Source organism: Athalia rosae, chromosome 2, assembly GCF_917208135.1.
Source record: "Athalia rosae chromosome 2, iyAthRosa1.1, whole genome shotgun sequence".
Classification (NCBI taxonomy): domain Eukaryota; kingdom Metazoa; phylum Arthropoda; class Insecta; order Hymenoptera; family Athaliidae; genus Athalia; species Athalia rosae.
In genome coordinates, this window is record NC_064027.1 from 2737620 (window position 1) to 2749766 (window position 12147).

The following is a 12147-nucleotide window of genomic DNA, read 5'->3' on the forward strand; positions in this document are numbered from 1 at the left end:
AGTCGATATTCCGACAATGAAGCAAGGGGAAGAAGATGATACCCACTTATCGGTCGTGACCTAATACACATGAGGTGGAAGAGGGTAGAAGACGGGAGAGTACTTTTCGTCTGGTTTGCCAGACCCAACAGTTGTTCCACAGAGTAAAACGAGTGAGTCCTTGAAGTGAGGGTAAAACTATCCACAGAGTCTGCAGTGTGTCCTCAATAGGAGAGAGGAAAATTGCAAAGGGGAGAGATCTGAGGCGGGGTTTTATAAGAGGGTGGCTGCAATTCATGGGGTCTGTCGGTTAAAAGAGTAGAGGGTGATAACCACGCCACACCATGTCATGCCATGAAGTGCAATAGTGTCACTATGTCACCCGATCGCAGTTCCACAGAACCTACATTCGCCGACAATTTTGCCCCTGCACAATACTCTCGAATGTTAATTGAAGTTATCGGCAATCCATCTCCGCAATGCTGGGACGAAGGTAATTGAATATTTTCAATTGAACAAAGAAAGAAGCAAACTTCGCGATTCTCGAATCAATGTTCCTTGCGCAAGCTATAAATGGTCTGAATTAGTCGATATTTTTCAAGCATGGAAGTTTATTAAGATTATCATGAATAATGTATTCATTCTATTGAAGGGGACACAACGACGATACGGATGATTAAATGGCAGGAGGAAAAATATTCAGCTTGAATTGAATAACGAGTTAGGTTGTTGAGTTCCCATGAATGTCACCAGTAGGATACTACCGTAATACTGCCTATGCCTCTACTGTGCATTGACTGACAATGAATAACTGCTAAGTCCTTTAACTGTTGTGTTTTGACTCGTTGGGAAGACTGGAGATCAGGTGATGCGGATCTAATTTAGACGGACTGCAGAAAACCAAGTCGATTCTATGCTAATTCCAGGAGGACTGAAACTTTAATTCCACCAGATTTCGTCCCGCACGCGCACAGCGTGCTTTTAGTACGTTTTATGAATCACGAAGACGAATGGACTATTTAAAAAAACACCGAGCCCATAGTCAGCACAGTTTCTACGTAAACTGTGCTGGGTTTTTGACTCGTATTTGTGACGCGCAAATCGCTTCGTCGAACGCTGACAAATGTAATTCGCTATTCGTTATTATGAGCATTGCTACAGCAGCATTCTTGAAAAAATATCTTCGTAAAACTCTGGGTCTAAAGCCCAATAGTATTGAAATACGAAAAGCGTCCAAGGTCTACTCTGCCACGGGTATTTTTATACATGCAAATCGTGACTCGTTACCGAAAACGTATCCGGATGATTTCTTCTCTTTTTCAGACCTTGAAAAACAAACTTTCAGAATCGAAGAACCGGAATTCACTTAGATCGAGTAAGAGATGTTCCAATATCGTATATCTGGCGCGTAAAACAAGGGCAACATCCCGGAGAATGAGGAGAAAAAAACCCAGAAAGAAATTTAAAAAAAAGTCCGAGATTTTGTGTCACGTATGTTTACCAGATAAAAAGCGTGTCGCGTTTACAAATGAAGCCAACAGACGGGAACGAGAAACGCTGTTAGGTGAAGGAGAAGAAGCTCCTTCCCCGAATCGTCGAAGGCGCTATAAGCCGATGATCCAGGCCTTTTTTCGAGGTTGTATATCAAGCACATGGAAAAATTTCTTAAAATTACTTGATAGAATGTCAGTAAAATCGGAAGTAAAATATTCCCGTCGAGTATTAGGATAGCTTCGAAAAAACTCTGACCGTTTAAAAGATACACAGTAAAAAGTACTCGTGGGAAAAAAAAAATGAGCCTGCCCGTTTTATACGATTGGCTTTCACCCAAGGGGAGCATATTTTGAAAACTGGACCAGTGCCCGAATGCGGTGTGCATAGCGGTACTAAAACCTATTCGAGAAAACTCGTGGAAAGCTGAGTCTGCTGAAATAAACTACATAAACTTTAAGAGGATTTGCCATTATATCCACCTGCTACAGAATAACGTGATAAAATGCAAATATCATAAGAACTGCAGCACCGGTGTCTGTGGTGTCTACGGACCGACGCGAGTATCGAAAAAAAATTTACTACGAGGTCGAAACTTGCAAATTTTACACGATGTAGATATTCTCTGCGTCGTAGATTCATTTTTCTCTTCCTTTTTTTTTCTCCACATCTGAATTTCTGTCTCAAGTGGTAGTGACCTCAAATTTACTCGTGAGAAAATGAACATGCAACAAAACAATGAAATTTAAATATACGTACAAGGTATTACCTGTCTTCGTACGTATACTTATTATATGAGAACATACATCAGCGTAGAGAGATCGCGTGACGATTAATTGAAAGTAAGAGCGCGTGTGCGTCATACTTGATAATTATTACGTTCGTAAGTTTTTACCGAACACGCAATTGTTACTTCTTCAAATACACTTATACCATCTCAATCGAGACGTAGATCTTATGTGTAACGACGCGAAAATATATGGAGATTTTTTTTTCCTCCGCATGTGTAATTCTCACGCATAATAAAGAGAATGCATTCCAACGTAATTTCAGTTAATTACATTAACCAATGGAGTGACGGAGTGGATTACGCGGCTGGATCTCTCTGCCTAATTGTAAGTCAGCTGTTCGCAATGACAGTAAGTGAAATACATAATCAGCTTCAACGGTTTTGTAAGGTGGCGCGATACGGTATAAGTAATATAATTTTCGCATTGCAGTTAAATAACAATTTAAATAATAAAAACTGTCCGTAGACGAAAGGCACGTGCAACTGCGTAGGTACTCGACGTTCAACGAGCCCTCCTTAACGACTGCGACGACGACGAGATGATGAAGAAGAAGAAGATGAAGAAGAAGAATACGACACCACCAACGTATAATCCCAAAAGAGGCTTAGAGTATATTCTGCAAGTGAGATTATAAGCCGAACGTATCAGACTTGGAAAATATATCTGCGCATTTAGCTTTCATTACAGCAAAGAGAAAGAAAGAAATAAAGATACGAAGTTTTGAATTTTATCCCCCGAGGATTTTATAAAAAAAACAAAAAAGAAAAAAGATAATGATTAGGTTAATTTTTATATCATCGTCCTGCCGTAGGCGCCAAAACTGATACTGACAGAAGGGGGAAAAAAAAAACAAAGAGGAAAGAAAAATTATTTGCCGACATGAAACTTATCGACCGTGAAATGTTACAGCTTCTACATCCCGCGAGGACGTTAAAAATGCATTAGTATAACATCTAAGAGCGACCCATGGGGTCAACAGACTGAAAGTACGTTTTATTTCGCCCCGCGGGTTCTACGCGTGACGTACCAGAATTATACCCTTCTCCATACTTTCTATGCGTTTGTACACGCACAATTATCAGACCTCAAATACCGGAGGTTGAATGGAAATGGAATGAAAAAAGAGGAAAAATCGAACGCATGACACGAGCAGCGATGGTACAGAGTGCACGCGTTACTGCGTTGCAACAGATTCAAAATATTTCGTTACACATTTCGATCTTTTTTTTTTTTTTACTTAAAACATTTTCATCATCATTTTCTTCTTTTTCCAAGGCTCTAATCGCTATAATTATTATCCAGTTCGTTAGAGCGTATCAGTAGCTCCAGGATACCATGAAAACGATTAACACAAATAAGATAATGACTGTGAAAAACGGTGTTACAGTTTCGAGACATGATATGATGAAGTGAGTGCAAAAAACTTCGGCGTCTCCAAACCTAATTTTTTTAACAGGGAAAACGAACACGAAGCGAAGCTTTTTAATGCAATGTGCACACAGAGAAGGGTTAGTATCGTTTCAACGATCGTGGGCTGCAGGTGCGCGCGATGATTTCAATGAAATTATGCTAAAATATGAGATCGTTAACAGAACTACATCTTCCTTTGTATAAATACGCACGTGCTACGCGATGTATATATAATGTTAACTGAACTACGCGCCACTATATAGATTCTAATCTGAAGACTTTTTCTTTTTTTTTTTTTCTACGTGTAATTATAGCCTTTGTTCCGGATTTCACGTATCAAAATGACCCAAGTCATCCGTTTCTTTTTTTTTTTTTTTTCAAATTGAGGCGAGCCTCTCGAAATTTAAATACCTTTGAATTTCAGGCTTCACGAGGAGTGTTTTTATTTCCATACGGATCGGCTACTCCGACGAAAATGTACACGTGTATTCGGTCAGAACTGTCCGATTCGACATCTGATATAACATCGTATCAATGTAATCTGTAAAACATCTCGAACGATGTCCGATTTAAATTATACGAATGTCAAAACTATCGCTAATTAGTTGGAATTGATAATTCGGGATCGGATTGACGTGTGACAAATCGGATAAGAGCGTCGTGTGCTCACGGAAATTAAACGAATGACAGGTGTGTATATGTGTATATGTATATGCACGTACATAGGATTGATTATACGTCTATAGGTACGTATATATCCCCCAGCTTTCGGTGGTATTAAAGTATATAAAACGGATTTGAGAATCGTGCAACACGCGAGATATCCTATACGCATGAATCGAACGGAAGGCGAGCGACAACCGAGGCGTGTCTGTCGTTAATGGAAAAGTTGGCACCCGCGTGTCCCGAATGGCTAAGATTTTATTATTATTTGATTAAGATCCTGAGATCGGAAATCCCCGCGTACCTCGACGCCAATTAATTACAGTTCCAAGTTCAGAGAAGTTCACCGTACATTGTATCGCGACAAGATCGATTTCTCGCTTTTCAACGAGATCCGACGATCCGAATTCGAAGCCACGGAATTACACCGTGAATGACAGTGATGAGAATATCTCCTGTACGACGACGACGACGACCCGTCCGTAGGTCTATTTCGGCTCGAGTTTGGCATCAAAAGCATTCACGGTTGCGACCGGTCTTAGTTTTATTCGCGAACTTTCCTCGCTATTTTTATACGCCAAGGCATATCTTCTTCGTCGAGGTGCGTAACGAGTGTCGTCTTACTTGCGACCAACGGAACGACTCTTCAAACGCGACTGCACCTTAAATGTACCTAGACTCGACCCGAACGACGGGTATAAAAGGAGATATATTAATTTTAGAAGAAATAGAATTCATTTTCGTTCCATAAATCGTAGACGGTACAAATTACGCAAAAATTCTTTGCTGGTGCAGAGTAGAATCGAGATCGCACTCGTTGGAGGAGTCTGGAATTTCGGATCGTTGATTATTCATTCTGAGGCGCGGTAATAATTCGCATCAAGTATATCAAGGGATACAAAACAGCTGACGCTTGGGTCGTTAGCGTTTAATATAATTTTGAAAGACCGTTCGGCTATTCCGGTCGGCTTCGAGTCACTGGGTTTGCGCTTGAAACGTCAGCGGGTTATGAATCACCGAAGATGTTTCGTGCAATTCTGCATCACGAGTTTTATTCCGTCTCAAATTAAATTACGGAGATACGAACTGCTAGTGCAGCAATTCATGTTCTTCGTGCGCACGTAGAATTTTTGTTATGAAAATGAGATTGTGTTCCGAGCAATTAAGCGAGTAATTAAGCAAGTTTTGAGCAGTTAGCTCCGATCGAGTTACATCGCAATTTTATAGAAAAAAATTAAAAAAAAAAAATATCTGTTCCAAACGAACAACTTGAGCGAGTGAAATAATTGCGTAGTTGTGTGCATTCCATGTATTGTGTTGGGTTTAAAAAAATATTCAAACGACAAACGTGTGTTAGTGAAAAAGTCACATCAACTCAAGATCAAATTCGGCATTGTTAATCGATCGAAAAACGAAGGTGAATTATTTCTTGTCTCGTCAGGGGTTTTTTTTTTTTTTTTTTTTTTTTTAATTAAAAAAAGATATAAGCGTTGCGTAGATCCTCCCAGCGTCTTCCAAGACGTCGTAATATGGGTGGGAACTCTCCGCATTGGAAGGCGAGATTTGGTAATAGATATGGGGGTCGTACCGTGGTGGAGGTTTCATTCGTAGGTGCAGGTTCGTGAGGATTAACGGGGGCTGCTAACCCTAGCAGCGGGACCGAGGCCAAAATACGACGAGCACCGCGAGCCATTGCTCCGGCGGCGCGACATACGCCGCCGGTTATCGTCCGGCCTACCTTCAGGACGGACTCCATAATATCTTCGAAACCAGTTGTCCAGGATCAAGAACAGCCCTCGCACGCACCACCCACTGAGACAACGGTTACTTTTAGGCGGCTATCGGAGCAGATTTTCAAAAAACAATTCGATTCGACGAGCTCGATCTTCGTTTGATTTTCAACCAATTCGATAGATTCTACGGAAATTCAATGCGTGTTATAAATATAAAAAAAAAAAAAAAGAAGAAGTAGTCAGTTGGACCGACAAACTTTGCCCACGATTTTTTTCCCTCTTTCTTTTCAATTTTATTAATAAAAGAAAATTGTAATACTGAATTCCAGCGTGTAATATCGAATACCCTGGATTGATTGTTAAATTCGATTTAAACGCCACTCGAGAATTCCGAATCCCTTAATTTGCGATCCATGGTAAATCAACCCTGAAGGGGTTTATCCGGAGCGATTATTGTTTTATTCGTTCAACCCATACCGTGAGATGAATTTTGAAGAAAAATAAGTATGAAAAACCTCGAAACGCTGATTTTTTTCGATCAGATATCAGAATATCGTATTTTCTGTTCTTTCAAATTTCTTATCCCTCCTTAATTACGAATATCGAACAAGTACCTCACACGCGGACCGCTTCTACGAAACACTGCGTTACACTGACTCGGAGTCTTTCAAGTTTGACCATACGGTTTTATATAGAGTCGCTGAAAATCTTCCCCCGACTCGATGTACCATTGGTTAAAATGAACCGAGAGGCGGGGGGTCAATTGCGGATGAAGAAAACGAAAACGAAAACTAAAAGACGAAGAAATGAAGCCAAAGGCAGCGCGACGCTTCCTGGGCCCGCGAAACTCGCAGCTAACCTCCATCCCCGAACAGATGCAAATAATAAAAAGAAAATGAATCAAAATGAAAAAAGGAAGAGAAAAAAAAAAAAAAAAAAATGACGGAAGAATTTGAAGACGAAAAAAATCACGCGGCAGAGCACAACCTCGGCGATTCTATTCTCGGAGTGCGCGAGGAGCGCAGAAGAACGTCACCGCGGAATAGCGAGTGCACACATACGTGGAATATGTAAGGTACAGAGACATGCGTCGCCTCTTCCGTCTGGAAAGCTCGGAGAAGTGCATTATACACGTATCCCCCCAGACAAAATCTATTGTTCTTTCTATCCGCTTTACTTCACACCGCATCGCGACGAGCCTTCGAATCTATAGCCCTAGAATCGAACAACGACGAGGTGTTGGATGACGCCTTCGAAGAGCTTCGATAATTTGCATTCATTCACCGCACGGGGTGGGGAGGGTGACGGAAAAGTTCAAGCCGGAGGTGATCTTCTATTCGATGGAAAATAAAAAAAAAGTTCGTTCCTACCGGATACGGAGGGAAACAAAAAAAAAAGTTCGGTTTCTATTTCCGATTCGCCAGGACACACGCCTGCGGCCAGAATTTTCTATGATTCATGTACGCCGATTCAATGCCTCACGTTATCCGTGAAAAAGGTATTCGTCCGTCTTTCTTCTCATTGTTAGCCGAGGAGACATTTTATCGACGATCCGTCATAGTTCGTCAAAGCCCGGAAATCGATGGGTAAATAATTTTGGCTAACCCCTCGGGAATTGGCTACGCGTGTTTTCGGCCGTTCTCCAACAACGCGTCAAGCCAATAATCTCGGCAAGGTTACATTCACGTGAAAGCACCGTGGAGAGAAAGATAACGGCGAGAGAAATGTTGCGCGGTAATCGATACGGCCGAACGAATCTCAGCTAATCTTGACCCGCCGCTGGTGTAAAGAACTTCTTTTTCTTTCGTTAAATCTCAGCAGGATTATTAAGTGTGTATAACCCGATGTAGGAAGTTTCCGGTCCAAGAGTTAGCGGAGATTTTATGTACTTAGTCCCCCGTAGCGCCGATTTTTATTTATTTTTCTCTCTTATCCGTAAATATTTTTTCTCTCCGGAACCCTCCGAACGGAGTATTCGATATCTGTATCGAGCGCACCAGTAGTCGTGCGGATTTTATGCCGCGTCCGATTCCCGATACCAAAATAAATTATTATCGTAGGAGTGCGCGGCGACGCCGTTCTACGTATGAATAATATTCCCGTAATACAGAATTAATACTATACGCATTCCGTAGGTGGCACGAGATTCTCAGGATTCCGTGAAAGATGATTATAAAATCCATTAATGAAAAATTCCCACGACATCGCGGACTGCGCGTTTACATTCACTCCGTACGATCGTGATACGATGACCAATTGATTGAAATATCAACTCCTCTTTTTTTTTTTCTTTTTCATACGCTGAATATAATTAAAGATCATTTCATCGGATTGGGAACACGAGGTTCTGCGTCAGGATCGGATATAATACATTTTCTGCATACATATGTGACGAATGGTTTACATAGGCGTACGTACAGTCGAGGCGTTGAACGTGCAGTTTGTTAGCTTGTGAGTAAACGTTGTAACGCCAGCATTAGGCTCGGTCGCTCATTGTGTTCTTCGGAATTGGCAACGGCACTCGTGGAATGCGAAAGACGAGAAGGTATCCCCGTGGGGGAGGGTTGACGCCGAAGTTATGCACGCGCATTCCTATCTTTTATTGTTTCTCGCACGAGCGATAGAGTTCTGCAATTTCGCTTAGCGCTATCTATTTATCTTCACGTGTGTCAAATTATCGACACCGAAAACTACTCGCGCCTCATACGAATGCCAAAGGGGAATATTACGTGCAACTGCACCACTCAACGGTGCCAAAATGATAAATCGATTCGGAATTCCTAAGCTCCTGTAGCAATATTATTTTAGAAATTTTTCAAAAACTTGAATATTACCGAAGGAATAGCTACGATTATAGAGAGAAAACAATAACGGTACGTTATAGGAACGAGAGATCGATGTAAAACATGAAGTTAATGGAAAGGAATGAGGGTAATCTGGTTCGCAGCGAGGGCACGGTGTAAAATGAATGAAAATAAATGCGGTACGGGAAATTCAATCACTTCGAAACCCTCGGGCGTACGCGCCCCGCTGGAGTTGCTCCGTTGAATTCCGAACGGAATATAGTAAGAATGGGATGGAATGGAATGGAACGGAACGGAAAGGAACGCGGCGTAACGGAAATCTTAGGAACTGTGTACGGTGAAGGAGATTTCAATATATTTCTGTTGGGTCGAGGCTTCTCTCTCTCGTGCTTTCGATAGCTTCCAACGAAGGCAGCATCTGCTAGACTAATTCCGACGACGTTTCTACCCGCTGCATTTACCACCGGAAGATTGAGCAGAACTCTCTCCGCCGTTTCTTCTACTCGTTTTATTTCCGATCCGAACTTTGGGGGGAAAGAAGAAAGCGATAGGATTAAACGGAGTAGCCTGCGATACCTAATTTCGCGTCGCCCCATCGCCACTATTTTATAAACGAGTTATTCGCGATTAAAACAACAAATACATGCGCGGATAAAAAATTTAGTGAGTCGTCTAAAAACTACCTCGAGGTCGGATTTTCATTATTTTTTCTGAAAACTTGACGTTAGACAAATTCTTCAACCGTTTACCAGAAGTTTAGAAAAAAAAAAAAAATCTACTCGTTTCGACATCATTTTTTTTTTTATTTTTTTTTTTTTTCTGCCTCCAGTTCCACATCCGGTGCGTACGGTCGTCATACTCTATCAAAAGCGATGGCATGCCCAAGGGTAGTTTGAGAAATGGAGAAAAAAACGAGCAAAAAGGGTATATATATAATATAAGCTGGACAAATTTCCAGGATAAAATTGCACATATCTTGTCTGTACCTCGTATATTTATAGGCTTGACGTACAGGGTGGATTTCGTGTCTAACTCGAGGAAATCCCTCTCAGAGGTCTATCTCCCCTTTTCGCGGAGGAGGAGGAGGACGACGATACCTATAGCGCGGGTCCTTAGCTCGCAAGGGTTCCGCCGGGTCTGGCGAACGGCGTCAAGTTTTTGAATTATTGTTCTCAGGGAAGGTTACAGCGAAGGTGGCGGCAGTAGACGGTAATTGTATCATATAGTACAAGACGAGCGCCGCGATGCCACGGAAGGAGTCTTGGTAAAAACGCGAGGCTCGTCAGACAACGAACCCCTCGACGACTGCCATCATCCTTTCGTCCGAGCGAACCTGTACGCATAGTCACGCACGTCCGCTTCCAGACACTTGCCACATATCATCAGAGCAACGTAAGAAGATCGCGGAAGACCGCCGTATACGCGTGCAACGTACGGGTTATGCGTATCTTCGTTCTTGCATCAATCTTATACCATATTGTTCGAGCGTCTCGTTTCACGGACGTTCACGACGTCTCAACCAACCCTCGACGAGTCATCAGAAATAGATAACGCCCGTCCACTTTGCTTCCGGAAGTCCGGCACAATGAATAAATTTTCCACGCGATGTTATTCCTAATATCGCAAATTCCACGACGAACGAAATAAAAAAAAAAAAGGGGGGGGGCCCCGAGTTCTTTCCGACCACACGAAGTATAACGTAGCGTAAAATCTCGCGCACACGTGTGAGAGACCGGGAGGCGTAAATAAGCGTATAAAAGTACACGGGGAAATTGATGAATCGACTGATGGAAAGTGGCCCTCTACGCGCGGTGCACACTTGGGACGGAAAAAAAAATGAGGAAAGAAAAAAAAAAAAAATGAACGTAGGTATATTCGAAGCCGATCGAATCGCGGGGGCGAAGCTTTCGTCGACTCGACATCCGATCGAACACAAACTTTCCCTGGCTGTTTTCGAAAGCCCAAAGACTCGAGGGAGGTAGGGAGGTAGGAAGGGCGTGAGGAAGAAGGTCGGAATAATGGGATCGGTACAAAACGTAACCACGAGTGCTCGGAAGAGATGTAAACAGAATATTGACTACACAGATGAAGTGACATCGATTAATCAAAAGAGACGCTCGTTTCGTCTCCTTTTATTCCGAAGCCACCCTCTTCTCCTTGCATCATACACACACCGCGTACGCGATGTGGGTGCATTCGACGCACGATGAGTTACGACGCGCGTCTCCACCTTCTTCTTTTTTTTTTTCCATCCACTTTTTACTTTATTTTTCATTTTTATTTTACAAGAGTTTCGAGAACGCCGACACACACGGACCGTACACTACCGAGTGTACCGTAGGAGTGTACGGTAGGACGGGATCATCCCTCTGGAAGAGTCCTTAAGGACTTCTTTGAAGATTATTTCGGTAAATATTTGTCGGAATATTCATCTTTGGATACATAGAGCGCACGTTTCGAGGCAAGAAAAAAGACGGTTTCATAAAAGAGAGAGAGAGAGAGAGAAAAAAAGGGCTGAAAATTTTACGCAAGCTTTACGATACGCGAACGATGAAAGCGGAAAATTTAAGCCACGTTCAATCGCAAATATAACGCGGAGAAAATTTTTATTACCATACTTGTAGTCGGCAGATGATCGAAGAGTAGTTTGACTAACTCTAGAAAAGAAACACGAGTTTAACGAGTTCGAGCAATATTGAATATTACCTCTTCTACCTTCAAGTTTTACATTCAGCGAAGTTCAATCGCGTACTTGATCTCCCCGTCCATTCGAACACCGCGAGCAATGAGCTAAGAAAAATTGAACGAGCAGAAATTTCCCGTTCTAACTAAAAATATACTCGTATAAATTCTACGCGAAATTGAACTCGTATCCGAAGATGAGCAATTATTCGCGGCGCAAAAAAAACTCCGTGAAAAGAATGAATCGAAAGTGGGGGGGGGGGGGGGGGGGGGGGGGGGGGGGGGGGGGGGGGGGGGGGGGGGGAATGGGATGAGGTCTGAAGGGGTTTCTCTTCTGCACGGACTTTGGTGGGGGGGAGGGTGTGCGAAGTTATTATCGAGTGGCGCACGAGCGGGTGAATGTGACAAAACTATAAGGGAATAAGGTATTCTACAGTAATTCGTCGTATACAAAGCCGTTGCGGGAATCAAGGAATGGATGTGGATATCGCGCGTCAGCCGGCAACCGCCTCTGGCATATCTCATTACCCCTGCGCCTGGGGACGCGTACTTCCTGTGGCGTCTGGTGCTTTAATCGTAATTAAAGTAAACTAA

At 42.5% G+C, this 12147-nt stretch overlaps 1 protein-coding gene and 1 long non-coding RNA gene across 2 annotated transcripts in view; one reads left to right on the plus strand and one right to left on the minus strand.

Annotated features, from left to right (window-relative positions):
* Positions 1 to 12147, minus strand: part of LOC105683956 (A-kinase anchor protein 200-like) — a 44026-nt gene that overhangs the window by 6469 nt on the left and 25410 nt on the right. The window lies entirely within an intron of this gene.
* On the plus strand, positions 193 to 2991 carry LOC125500055. Its single transcript, XR_007277224.1, has 2 exons — positions 193 to 2585; positions 2727 to 2991. It is a non-coding gene; the product is annotated as an uncharacterized LOC125500055 (long non-coding RNA).